A 13,875-nucleotide genomic window follows, 5' to 3' on the forward strand; every position below is an offset into this window, starting at 1 on the left:
AAAAAAGCTGTCATGAACTATTATGGTTACATTGAAGACATTTGGGAACTTGATTATTGTGGGTTGCGAATCGCTTTGTTTAAGTGTAAATGGGCCGACAACAATCATGTTAAAGTTGATAAAGACGGAGTTACAATTGTTGACTTTCGGCGTACAAGTTACGAGAATGATTCATTTATTTTGGCCTCACAAGTAACTCAAGTGTTTTACGTATCAGAATCCGTCAATCCAGACTTGTCATTGGTAGTTCACATGAAAGCGAGAAATATTGACGAAGATGAAGACGAAGACATGTCTAATATACCCCCATTCACATCCGGCTTACCACTTGTTGATGAAGAGATTGAAAATTTTGATGATGATGATGTTTCTCATTTACTTCGTTCGGATATCAATCCTATTTTTGTTTGAACACCAAAAAACTATATGTATTTTAAGATTAAGATTATGATACATTCATGTTTTCTTCTATGATATATATTTTGTAAGGTTATTTATTTGTGTAGATGTTATTTCGCCACGACCAACACTGCACATAGCCGCGGCCAAGTATAATTTCGCCGCGGCTAAGTAGTATGGCCGCGGCCAACTTTAAACGACGCCGCGGCGAGTGTACTAGTTGGCCGCGGCGAACTGAGTTCCAGAGGTCATGCATTCTCTGGAATCCATCTCGCCGCGGCCAAGTATATATGTCGCCGTGGCGAAGGGTATTCCACAACGGGACAAACCGTCCCGTTGTGAAATCTCGCCGCGACACAGTATATCGTTGGCCGCAGCGACATCATCTTGCCGCGGCGAACATAAGGCGTCGCCGCGGCAAGATTGCACCCCAGAAATATCGAGACTCTGTAACTATTTCGCCGCGGCAACGTATAGTATTGGCCGCGGCAAACTCATCTTGCCGCGACCAACTTCATACGTCGCCGCGGCGAACTGAGTTCCAGAGGTCGTGTATTCCTGGGAATTCATCTCGCCGCGGCTACGTATTTCTTTCGCCTCGGCGAATTGTATTCCACAACGGGACAAACCGTCCCGTTGTGCATGTCTCGCCGCGGCAACGTCTTCCGGTCGCCGCGGCGAACTGAGTTCCAGAGACCTCGAATTCTTAGAAACTCATTTCGCCGCGGCCACGTATGTTGTTGGCCGCGGCGAAAGGTTCAAGCCGCGGCGAAATCTATATGTGGCCGCGGCGAAAGAGTTCCAAAGTCCACCGGGAAATGATTTCTGAGTTATTTTACTTACAAATAACAGCAAACACAAATTCAAATAACCATAAAAACATAAATATTTAAGTCTCACATATAAAAAAAACTTGAAAACAAATAAAAACTGAACCGAGTATCAAACAATCTCATAAAACACATAAAAACATAAATATTTAAGTCTCACACATATAAAAAAAAACTTGAAAACAAATATTAAACTAAGAAGAGTTCAAAAAACACATTAAATAAAATTTAGTCGTTGCCGTCGTTGTTATTCCCAGGTGGTTGTGGTGGTGTTGGTCCCGGGTTCTGAGGAGGTGCCATATGCGGAGGCCATTGCGGTGCTTGGGCCGGATAGTATGTGTATTGAGGATATGGAGGGAACTGAAATTGATTCTCCTGGTTGATGTCCCACCGATCTATGAGCTCGTTTAATCCCTCGAAAGCCGCGGCGCCATATTCTCCTTGTCGGTGCATGTAGTCTTGGGTGTGTTGATACCCGCCGACGAGATAGTGGTTACACCGAGCAATGTAGTCTTGGATGGCCGGATCATACCCCGGAGGTGGTTGTAAGCACAACAGTGGCTCGTTGAGTGACGGTTCGTCCTCCTCTTCTTCATCCTCTTCCTCCTCTTCCGGCTCTTTGACAATGTATCTCTCGACCGTCTTGTCATTAATAGGCGCCCCACACTTCTTGGTTGTGTCGTGTTTTGCGCCTCCAACACCGGCATTCAGACACAAGCCGTAGATGATTGACGGATACGGCAACCCATTTTTGATATTCTTGTAGTCGATTCTCTTCATCCAATTGTAGATTAATCGACCGACGTTGATGGTGTTACCACGAATGATACAAAACAAAAGATGGACATGTTCCTCGTCGAGACGGGTGAAGTGCTTTATTGGAAAGAGACGGGAGCAAATGAAATAAATCCACGTTTTTGCGAGCCTGTAAATTAAACACCGTTATATTTAAAACATGCAATTAATAGAAAAAATAAACACCGTTCTATTTAAAACATACAATAGATAAAATAATACACACAAAAAAGAAGAAAAGTCTAACCTCGTCAATGATTTACGGAAAAGCTTTCTAACTCCTTTGTCCATGACCCAATTCTCTCCTGGAGTAGTCAACAAACTCAACATTTCATCGAGATTAGGATTTCTCAACCATTGTCGGTAACCCTCATTCTCGAATTCGATGTCCGGGGTTCCTAGCAATGCGTTGATGGCTCCGACACTACAATCGACGTCTACACCACGAACCGTCACCACATCATCCTCGTGATCTGGAAAGTTCGCGTAGAATTCGTACATGAGAGTGACGTTTGCTTTGTGCTCGGGTGTGGCACAAAATTTTCTCCAAGAGAAACCTTCGATGGTGTTGTTGATTTGAGCCCCTATAGTCGTGCTTGAGCTCACCTTCAACCCTCGTTCAAAGATCGGAGTTCGTTGAACGAGGATGTCGTAGCGATCTTCTGCGGCCTTGCTAGTGAATACCCGACTACTATAATCCACTACGGGTTCGGGTTCGGCTTGACGAGACCTCTTATTTTTTTTTGTGGGGGACCTAGAAGAGCTAGGAGCGGCTTCTTTGTGACCGGCGGGGGTCTTTGAAGGGCCCATTTTCACCTAATTGAACAAATCATTTCAAACTCAAATTCAACAATATTTTCAAATAATAAATCATCTTCAACACAAAATTAAACTCAATTCAACACTAAATACATATAAAAACACATTATATTCAAATAAATAAAACATAAAACTCATCACAAACACAAATTCAAACTCAAATCCGAACTCAATTTAACTACAATATCAAAATACAACTCATTTTCAATCTAAAATAACATTGTACCCAAAATCATAAATTAGAACAAAAAACCCAAAATAAAAAACCCTAATTTCAGCCAAATCTACACCCCCAATATCATAAATTACAACCAAAATCAACCAAAATCATAAATTAGTTTATAAATCACACAAAATATTCATGAAAATTAAGATTTTGATATGAAATTGAGATAAAAACATACCTTGATAAAAGAATTCGGTGGGAGAGAGAGCAAGGGAGGCGACACCGAGAGAAAGAAAGAAGAGACACGGCGAGATTTTGCTTCGGCGAGGAGGGCGGCGAGATTTGGCGGCGGCGAAATGGCGGCGAAGTTTCAAGGTGGGTTTTGGAGGAGAAATTGCACAAAATCGGCCGAAATGAAGGTCTGAGGCGAGTGAAAGTGTAAAAAATGAAAAAAGAAATCGAAATGAGGCTATTATAGTGAAGCCCTAAAATTTTTTACGACAATTCGCCGCGGCGAGTTTAAGCCTTGGCCGCGGCGAAATGTCGTAAAAAATTTCAACAACGGGTTATTGTCCCGTTGTGGAATCAACTCGCCGCGGCGAAGCATTGATTTCGCCGCGGCGAGATCTCTGACTTTATGCCCTTCCCACAACGGTACAGCGTACCGTTGTGGAAGAGTTTGGCCGCAGCGAGTTCTTGCCTTGGCCGCGGCGAGATCCAACAACGGGTCACCGTACCGTTGTGGAATGTCCGGGATTCCACAACGGTACTGTGGTACCGTTGTGGAATCCCGGACATTCCACAATGGTACAACTGTACCGTTGTGGAAGCATATAGATTCCACAACGGTACTGTGTTCCGTTGTGGAATTTCCGTTGTGTAATCCAACATTTGTAGTAGTGATAGCACAACTTACGTTACCAAATTAAAGTAATTAATATTTTATATATTAAGTATGTCAAAAAGGTAGAGTAAATTATCCGATTCATATTTTGTATACCTATAATATCTGTAGAGTAATTGGTTTTAATATCTTTATATATATGACACGGTAAGATTATTAAGGAATAAATACAAATAAAAAGTTCCTCCTGTGTTCTTGGAATTTTGTGTGTGAATACATTTAGTATATGGTTGTACTACGTGTTAATTATAATTATAGGTATAGCTATTATATAGGAATTTAAGTTACCTTTAAAGTGGGCAAGGCTGTTTTGAATAAAAGGAAAGTGTATATATGACAATAAGTGTGGAGTGAATTAATATACGATGGGTAAGGAAATATTTGTAAAACCATCTATGAATGGCTACGTTCAATTCAATAGGAGGTATTCAGAATTCTTCTTTGGAGATTATTTGCCGTGCAAAATTTTCCTTTTTCCAACGTAAAGAAAAAAAAATGATAGAGAATCTTTCCTCATTCTCAAACTTTCGTCAGTCTCATATTTTTTCTCTCTATCTTTTACCACACTCATATTCCAAACAAAATTTTCACAACTATCAAAGATCCCTAATTACTAATTTTTGGGGTTCTAAGAAGTGAAGCGCATGAAAAGATTCTTTCGACCTTTTGAAAGGTATTGCTTTCGTTAGTATTTCATGTTCAAGATATATGTTCATGATCATAATTTTATTTATAAATTCTTTATTAAAAACAAAAGATTTAAATATTTTATTCTGGTTTATCTATTTTTATGATCAACATGTTATATGATTTTTATTTAAAAAAAAATGTACGTATATATATATATATATTACTTTGAGCTGAAATTTTGATAAGATATTATTTTATGTATATGAATTTTAATATATAGTAAAACGCTCTTTTTAACGTTGTTCTTATGAAAAAAAAACTGTTCCGAATATTAGTTTATGTTTTCTGAAATTTTTGCAGAATTTATCTCAATGGTTTTATTTTCTCGAGATTCCATAGCTATGGATATTTTAGTAACTTCACTTAGCGATTGATTCTGAATTTTTTCCAAAAACATCTTCCGTCCATAATAGTATTTTTTTTAGTGAGTAATTAGTGATATCTTAATTGTTAATCATTCCTATTAGGTTTTGAACTGAGTAGAGCGTTTTAGCCGTTCACGATCAAAGATCGTAATTTCAATCCCCAGGTGAGAACAATCTCACTACAGCACATATTAGTTTTAAATAAAATTATGATGAGTTTTGTGATCCATGACGTGGTTGTTTGATAGTATTATGTGGTTTTATTAATAGTTATAAGCCACGTGATACATGTTACGATATGCTTAAGTACGATGATATGATTTATGAGTTGTTATATATTATGCGATGATTACATGTCTACGTTTATGAATTTTAGCTTATGATATGTTATGTTATGATAAATGATGATGATGGAGTAATAATGACATGTTTTTAAATTTATATGACACTATGTATGTTGATGTTTGCACATGTCTTTATGCTAAGTAAATTTATGTATGATGTATGAGAAGCTAGTTAACGTTTTCTTGTTGACCTATGTTATGTTTCATATGCATTGGTAAGCTATGTCATGTTTTTTTTAAAAGTTAAAATCATGTCACGTCTGATGTTATGTATGATGGTTATTTATATTACATGTCATATTCGCATGTCACCTAAATAACAAAGTGAAAAGATAAGTAAGAGAGTCGTACCGCCTCGAGTTACGGAGGTCTACAAAAAGAATTTCCCGAGCCGACTTACGGGCCCAAATGGGGAAATATCTCATATGTTATAAGTTTATAAGATGGAGCAAAGAATGGGACTTTGGAACCCCATATCTTTGTTTCCAAAGTGTACACTGAAATTGGTACGACTACTCTAGGGGAGCCCCGAATAAAATATGGTAAGATTTATGTTAAGAAAGACCATGTCACCTATTAGAATGAAAATACTAATAACCGGTTCATACATTGCATTACTCATCCTGTTTTGTGAGTTTTACATTGTCCTCGCTGAGCGATAGCTCATTTCCACGAAAATATTACGTATGTGCTGTAGGTAAACAACTTACTGCTAAGTGATGAGTATGGAGCAGCGGCATCGATGTCAAGAGGGTTGGGTTATGATTGCCACTATGTAAGAAATACTTCCGCTACACACTAAATAAATTATATTTATTTTAATTTCTAAAATAAAGTTTTTATGTAGATTGAGTAGTATGTTATAGTTTTGTATTGTTTTATCCTTAGCTTGATTAGCAAATTTATTATAACTTAATTTCTATTAGGTTACTACGAAAAATACCGGTTTTAAAGTAAAAGTCAAAATATTTTCAAGGTTAAGGCTTTACCATGATCAAAGTGTAAAGGTTTAGTTTTTATTCATTTACATATTATATTTTCAATCAAATTATTTTGGTAAGGACGAGTATGATTTTATTGTACTTAGTATTCGAGAATATATTTTTTTCAAAAAATAATATATATATATATATATATATATATATGTAATTTGCGAATTTCTAGGTTACAGTTTTCTAAGAGTATTACATGATAGAAGAAAAAAAATCCTTGTTTTTTTATACATAACTTTAATAAGTAAAAGAAGTAAGTAAAGTAAGACGGTCCGAAAAGTCGGGATGTCACAATACATTGAGAGTCTGACATTTCCAGCGTCACCAATCTTGACCCTGCTTATAATAGAGTTCGCCTTATATAAAAAACGAGGTGGTCAATCTCTCGGGCCGAGCTTGTAGCCGGGTGCATTCTAGAATGGATTTCATCTCGGAGGTGGGCCCTAGATTCAGCTTGGTTTGTTAGCCATATTTCATGAAAATGAGCTTAACTCAATTCATTTTTTATAGAATTTTCCATAGACGGCGTCTAATTGTTGATTTTGGATTCGGTCCCTCAACAATCACGAAACCTATAATATAACGAATAAAGCTATAATATCACGAAAATAATTGTTAATAGACGAATGGAAATGAAGGCGATTTTATTAAGTGCGAGATCTAATAGTACAACTACAGTTGAGCTCTACTAATTGACGAGTCAATTTGAAAAAATAGCAAATAATGATGATATATAAAATATTTAAACTAGGAATATTTATGTCCAATACTCTTCGGACGCCACAAATTCTTTATACGTTATGACGCACATTATTATCCCTTATTTGTTTTCATGATTGACTTATAGGTCAAGCAATGACATGTAGTGGCCCCGAATTCTTTCAATTTTCCAGCTTCCACTTCAAGCAGGATAATAAGCTCTCAACCATTCATTTGATAAAAGATCTAAATTACTTTTCATATGTAATAGGTCATTCGCCATATATATATATATATATATATATATATATATATATATATATATATATATATATATATATATATATGTAAGAAATTATTGGGGGAAGAAATTCTACAACACATGTAAGGAAACCTTTATTAGGTCACGTTGACAAAGAATATTATGAACCTGAGAAAGAGCTATAGCTCTAGCCTTCTAGGGGACTCTTCAAGCCGAATATAAACCTTAAAATATATAAGTTTAACTATCACGTTCGTGTACAACAATGGTGACTAGGAGTGACTAAGGTAGACTTTAAATTTTTATGATTTCATTCTTACATCATACTTATATAATATAATCTGATATGGATTATATTAGACATATACACAGAGAAATTAGAAACAATAACCTTTAGATTTGTATATTATTGAGAGCTCAATGAGGCAAGAACCGATTGATGACAATGATTGATGTTGAAGTATATATCACGGAACGCGCACAACAATGGTGACTAGGAGTGACTACTTGGTCAACATTGGCGCACTAGGAGGAAAATAGTTGAAGTGACCTTCCTTGCTTTTGTTATTGAAGACCTAGAAACATTGGCAGTTGCTTGCTTGTGGGGTCAACGTAAGTAAGAGCTACATCGATATCTTATAGTAATCAACCAACAGAGATTTTGATACTATGAGCTTCAATATTATAACGTTGTCCATTTTGTAGTAGTCCTAGTTTTTAGTTTAAGTCGAAATATGGTACTACAGTACTTTTGTTTTAATAATCAAGAGTATGAAAATTTAGCGAGAATGTAAATAAATTTGAGATAAATGTGTGGACATTATTAATAGGAAACTGAGATATATAGCAGGAATGGGTGATTCATGTGCGCAGAAAATAATTATTGAGCGATTGAATAGTGCTAGGGAAAAAATTAGTGGCAGTTTGATTTAGTATTCTAAATTTTTATTTTGTTTTTAAATTTTGTTTTTTTTATTCTAATTTTAAATTTAAAAAACAGATTTAGAATTACGTTTCAGAATATTTTAAAATGTTGTTTGGTTATGTTTTACATTCAATTATTTTAGAGTTTAATTTAAAATATAAGAGAGATAAAATAGAAAACATATTTTCATTATTTTCTGTTTTCTAAACAAATTAAAAAAAAAAAGATGAAAAACATAATTCTAAATTTGTTTTCTAAGTACTATAATCAAACATGTTTTCTAAAAATATTTTCTAAAATTTAGAATTAGAAAACAGAAAACAAATTTGGAATCACAAGCCAAACAGCTCCTTAGGCATTTCAGACATGATTCTTTTTTATCATCTTTCCGATAATTTAAACAAAAAAACGTCTTGGGTGACATTTCACAAGTTTGATTTTAACGATGAATGTATTTTTTTTTTTTCCTGTTTTAGCCGTCTAATATAAATAAAATAACATGAAGAACTCTATCATATTTTCGCTGCATGTAGAATCTGAGTTTGACGATTGTATTCGGGAAGGAGAGGAGGAAGCCAATTTAGTGACAAACTTGTAGGAAGGGTACAATGAGTTGTCAACCATTCTGCGTAATTCTGTTTTTATTTCTGTGTAATTTTTGCGTTGATCTATATATGTTAGTATTCAGTCGATTTGAGCAAAATATGTATTCTAAAATCAATTATTACTATAAATTTAGTATCTAGTTTCTATGAATTTCTGGGTAATCAAAAGACTCTGTTTTTTGTTTCATTGTGAGACTCTTGCCAAAACCTCAGATTTAACTCCGAAATCAAAATCCCCAAATCAAACTCTCAACCCTAACTTTCGAAATTCTTGGCTGAGAATGAAATCTCCTTACCTTGCTCGCGAAATCAACTCCCGGACGTTACTTCTCTCGCTCTCCGGCGTCTCCTCGTGGGCGGCGCGCTCGGTGGCTCGCGGCGGTGCTCGCTTCTTCTCAGCCCGCGCTCGTCCAGTGGCCCGGTCTCAGTGGCTGTCGGCCTCGCTCTTCCTCCGTGCTCACTCCCTCGCTCACTTCCTCTCTCTCGGTCTCTCGGTCTCCAGTGGCCCGGTCTCGGTGGCTGTCGGTCTCTCTCTTTCCCTTTCTTTCTTCTTTCTTTTCTTTCTTTCCTTTCCTTTCTTTTCTTTCTTTTCTTTTCTTCTTTTTTTTCCCTTTCCCGTTTCTTTCCTCCTCTCGTCTCGGTGAAAATAAATAAGAGGGAACAAAATCCCGCTAAATTTTTAGATAAAATATTTTGGACTTTTGGGTGCGAATTTGTCGCGCACCCAAAGGTATTTTTTTGTGCGGCTTCAGTGACTTTTGGGTGCGAAAAGTCGCACCCGAAAGTAGTCTTGGGTGCGACGTTTAGGTGCGAAAAGTCGCACCCAAAAGTCATCCGCACCGAAAAAATGTATTTGTAGTAGTGATATTTTATGAAAATGAGCTTAACTCAATTCTTTGAGGTTAGAATTCTTGATAGAATTTTCCACAGATGGTGCCAAATTGTTGATTTTGGATTCGGTCCCTCAACAATCATGAAATCTATAATATAACAAATAAAGCTATAATATAACGAAAATAATTTTAATAAACAAATGGAAATGAAGGCGATTTTATTAAGTGTGAGATCTAACAGTACAACTACAGTTAAGCTCTACTAATTTACGAGTCAATTTGAAAATACATCAAATAATGATGATAAATCAGATGCCCTTTCGCCATCTAGATCTAGTCAATTTAAAGTTGAAGTCGACTCTTCTTGATCGTCCATTTGCATGACGCGTGATCGCACTAGAGATCATCCCGGAGATCGTTTGTTGGTTGGCCTGAGCTCTTGAGGGCGAGAAGTCGGAATGATGACCGTTTCTTCCGAGTTGACGTGGTGATGGTTGAGACTCAGTCTGATTTAAAAAGAGAGGATGCCTTGAATGTGATGAGCTTGGACTTATATCGAAGTCTGCTTGCTTTAAACGAGTTGGGCCACAATTAAGCTGGACTCAAACTATAGTGGAGTGATCGGAACCTATATCCACAACTATTACAAACTTATGAAAAATTACTCTATTTCGTGATAAATTCATAATAGAAAATTAGGATTTCTTTTATAACTTCATGAGAATTTGGGAAAAAATTGATGTTATTTGTGAAAAAATAATTTAAGTTGATTTTGGTAAAATAAAAAATAATATACTTAAACTAGGAATATTTATGTCCAATACTCTTTCTACGCCACAAATTCTTTATACTTTATGACGCACATTATTATCCCTTATTTGTTTTCATGATTGACTTATAGGTCAAGCAATGACATGTAGTGGCCCAGAATTCTTTCAATTTTCCAGCTTCCGCTTCTAGCAGGATCATAAGCTCTCAACCATTCATTTGATAAAAGATCTAAATAATTACTTTTCATATGTAATAGGTCATTTGCTATATATATATGGAAGAAATTATTGGGGGAAGAAATTCAGCAAAACATGTAAGGAAACCTTTATTAGGTCGCGTTGACGAAGAATATTATGAACCTGAGAAAGAGCTATGGTTCTAGCCTTCTAGGGGACTCTTCAAGCCGAATATAAACCTTAAAATATATAAGTTTAACTATCACGTTCGCGTAAGTATATTTTGCATGGTTTTCCGAATTTATAACTTATGTAGACTTTTAATTTTTATGATTTCATTCTTACATCATACTTATATAATATAATCTGTTATCGATTATATTAGACATATACACACAAATTAGAAACAATAACCTTTAGATTTGTATATTATTGAGAGCTCAATGAAGCAAGAACCGATTGATGACATTGATTGATGTTGAAGTATATATCACGGAGAGCGCACAACAATGGTGACTAGGAGTGACTATTTGGTCAACATTGGCGCACTAGGAGGAAAATAGTTGAAGTGACCTTCCTTGCTTTTGTTATTGAAGACCTAGAAACATTGGAAGTTGCTTGCTTGTGGGTCAACGTAAGTAAGAGCTACATCGATATCTTATAGTAATTACCCAACAGAGATTTTGATACTATGAGCTTCAATTGTAACGCTGTCCATTTTGTAGTAATCCTAGTTTTTAGTTTGAGTCGAAATATGGTACTACAGTGCTTTTGTTTTAATAATCAAGATTATGAAAATTTAGTGAGAATGTAAATAAATTTGAGATAAATGTGTGGACATTATTAATAGGAAACTGAGATATATAGCAGGAATGGGTGATTCATGTGCGGACAAAAAAATTATTGAGCGATTGAATATTGCTAGGGAAAAATTTAGGCATTTCAGGTGTGATTCTTTTTTATCATCTTTCGGATAATTTAAACAAGCAGAAAAAAAAAAAAAAAAAAAAAAACGTCATAAACAAAATAACTTGAAGGTCTCTAATTTTCAGGAGACAATTTTGATTTTTTTTATTTCAACCATCCTGCGTAATTCTGTTTTTGTTTCTATGTAATTTTGTGTTGATCTATATATGTTAGTATTCAGTCGATTTGAGCAAAATAACTATTCTAAAATCTATTATTACTATAAATTTAGTATCTAGTTTCTACGGAATTCTGGGTAATAAAAAAACTGTGTTTTTTGTTTCATTCTGAGACTCTTGATTTTAGAATACAAGGATTCGTATTCTAGAATACGATGTCCCTATGTATATAAACCCTACGTTTATACACAAACCTATATTACTCATATATCTAAATATATCTTGTCGTTTATGTTTTTTCTAAGAATCTGATTAATTTAGAATTACCAACAATTATGTGAACCGATATAAAATACAGTTATATCAAAAGAAAGCACTCTTTTACTTTACAACGAAGGTTCTTAGAAAATACAAAATAGAGCAGTCGAACTTTTTTTTATTCCAACGCAGTAATTAGGAAAACAAACAGGCTAGATTTTATTCATGCAAACATAGAGTAATTAAATCACACGATGGCCATTTCATCCACTTTATTTTATGGGTTCAAAACCCTAGTGTTGAAATAGGGTATTGTACGCGATAAAGTTGTATTTGTATGTATGTACACTTCAAGGGCTTTCATACGGTGGTGGTGGCGAGCAAGGTCCGCGGATGTAAACCCTACCTTGACACGACGGAGTGTATCTGCCACCTTGACACTTGCGGTTGTAGCTGCCACCTTGACACTTCGGATTTAATGGATTTACTCCTGTCATTATATTTTCAACCAATTATTGTATTTGTTATTCATACCAGTCCATATGTACTGAATCAATTCAATACACTATTCCAGAAAGTTAATCATTATTTGCCTGAAAAACCCCCCAAAAAGAAAAGTTGTGTGGTTCATTCCGACACACAGCACAACAAAGCATAAAAGTTGAGTTCATATCATAAACATTTAAAAAAAAATATGAATCTAATATTCAAGAGTCAGATTTGTGTTACCAATTTTTACGGCAGCTAATTGTCGAGCAAGGGTTGAAGAAGGAAAAAAGAGAATGGCAGCCAAGAGAATAGTGATCACAACAAAGACTCGCTTCATTCTTTCCAGAGTTTTAACTTAGAAGAGACGCTTGTTTTACTTATTTATTTGAATGTGCTAATAATATTTCCCAGTCCTCACTTATTTATAGCCCATTCTGTATTAGGGTAGTCGCCGTGAGAAAAAAACATGTCAGCTCTATCCTACAACTAACATACTAGTCCCTTCTAAATTATGTAGTACTATTTTCTTAAATTTATTTATTTATTTTTAGAGTTTTAACTTTCTTAACGTAATAAACATATACATATTAATTAGTACTGTTATTATTATCATTATACTATAAAAATTTGCTATGAATTAATTTGAACTCCTCCTATATCTAATTTGTGACTCTTATTTAATTTTGTCTCTAGTATTTTGCCTCCTAAACTTTAGTTTTTATCTGACTCTGTCTCTTAGTTACGGTGTACAAAAATTAGACATAAATAAAGTAAGAGAAAATTAAGATATACGTTCAAAGGGGTATATTATCATTTATCAGAAGTCTTTTTTTTTTTTATGCCTCACGCATGCATACTATATATCCTTAATTAAGTTTAGCTTGCTTGTTGAAATACCTAAATAATTTGATAATGTGGCGTACTTTCTTATCTTTAATTTATGATTGACTTACATAAGTCAAGCAATAACATTTAGAAGCCCACATATATAAATAAATAAATCGTAGCCACAAAATCTTTCAAATTATCCAGCTCTCTCTTAATACGCCCTGGTTCCACTTCAAGCAAGACAACCTCTCAAGTCTCAACCATTCATTTCATGAAAATATATAAATTACTTCTCATATGTGATAGCTCATTCGGTATATATTTGAAAAATTTATTGTAGCCATTAATGTAGAGGGACATGCTACTTCACTATTATTGCATAACTTTTATTTAAAAGAGCTTAAAAAAAATTTCCTTTTAATCTCTTTGGAATTTCGTATCGATAGTAAAATGATAAGTTTTTTTTTATAATACAGTTATTGTAACGTTTGTTTCTTCCTTTTTTATATATTTAATATTTTATTTTAAATTGTAGTTACTGTGTGTTGATTGTTTTTGTTATAGTAAAACTATTGTTTTCTGTGATGTTAGAAACATCCTACTAGAACATGAGGTGTTTGTCTTACACATCAGTACGCTG

At 34.8% G+C, this 13,875-nt stretch overlaps 1 long non-coding RNA gene across 1 annotated transcript; it reads right to left on the minus strand.

Annotated features, from left to right (window-relative positions):
- Nucleotides 1–12,080: 12,080 nt before the first annotated feature.
- LOC149408270 (uncharacterized) lies at nt 12,081–12,907 on the minus strand. The gene is made up of 2 exons (XR_016299659.1): nt 12,648–12,907; nt 12,081–12,408 (listed from the first exon to the last, which is right to left on the minus strand). It is a non-coding gene; the product is annotated as an uncharacterized LOC149408270 (long non-coding RNA).
- Nucleotides 12,908–13,875: the final 968 nt, after the last annotated feature.

This window comes from Urtica dioica, chromosome 1, assembly GCF_054948205.1.
Source record: "Urtica dioica subsp. dioica isolate 48M chromosome 1, U.dioica_male_clone48M_v1_H2, whole genome shotgun sequence".
Taxonomy (NCBI): Eukaryota; Viridiplantae; Streptophyta; class Magnoliopsida; order Rosales; family Urticaceae; genus Urtica; species Urtica dioica.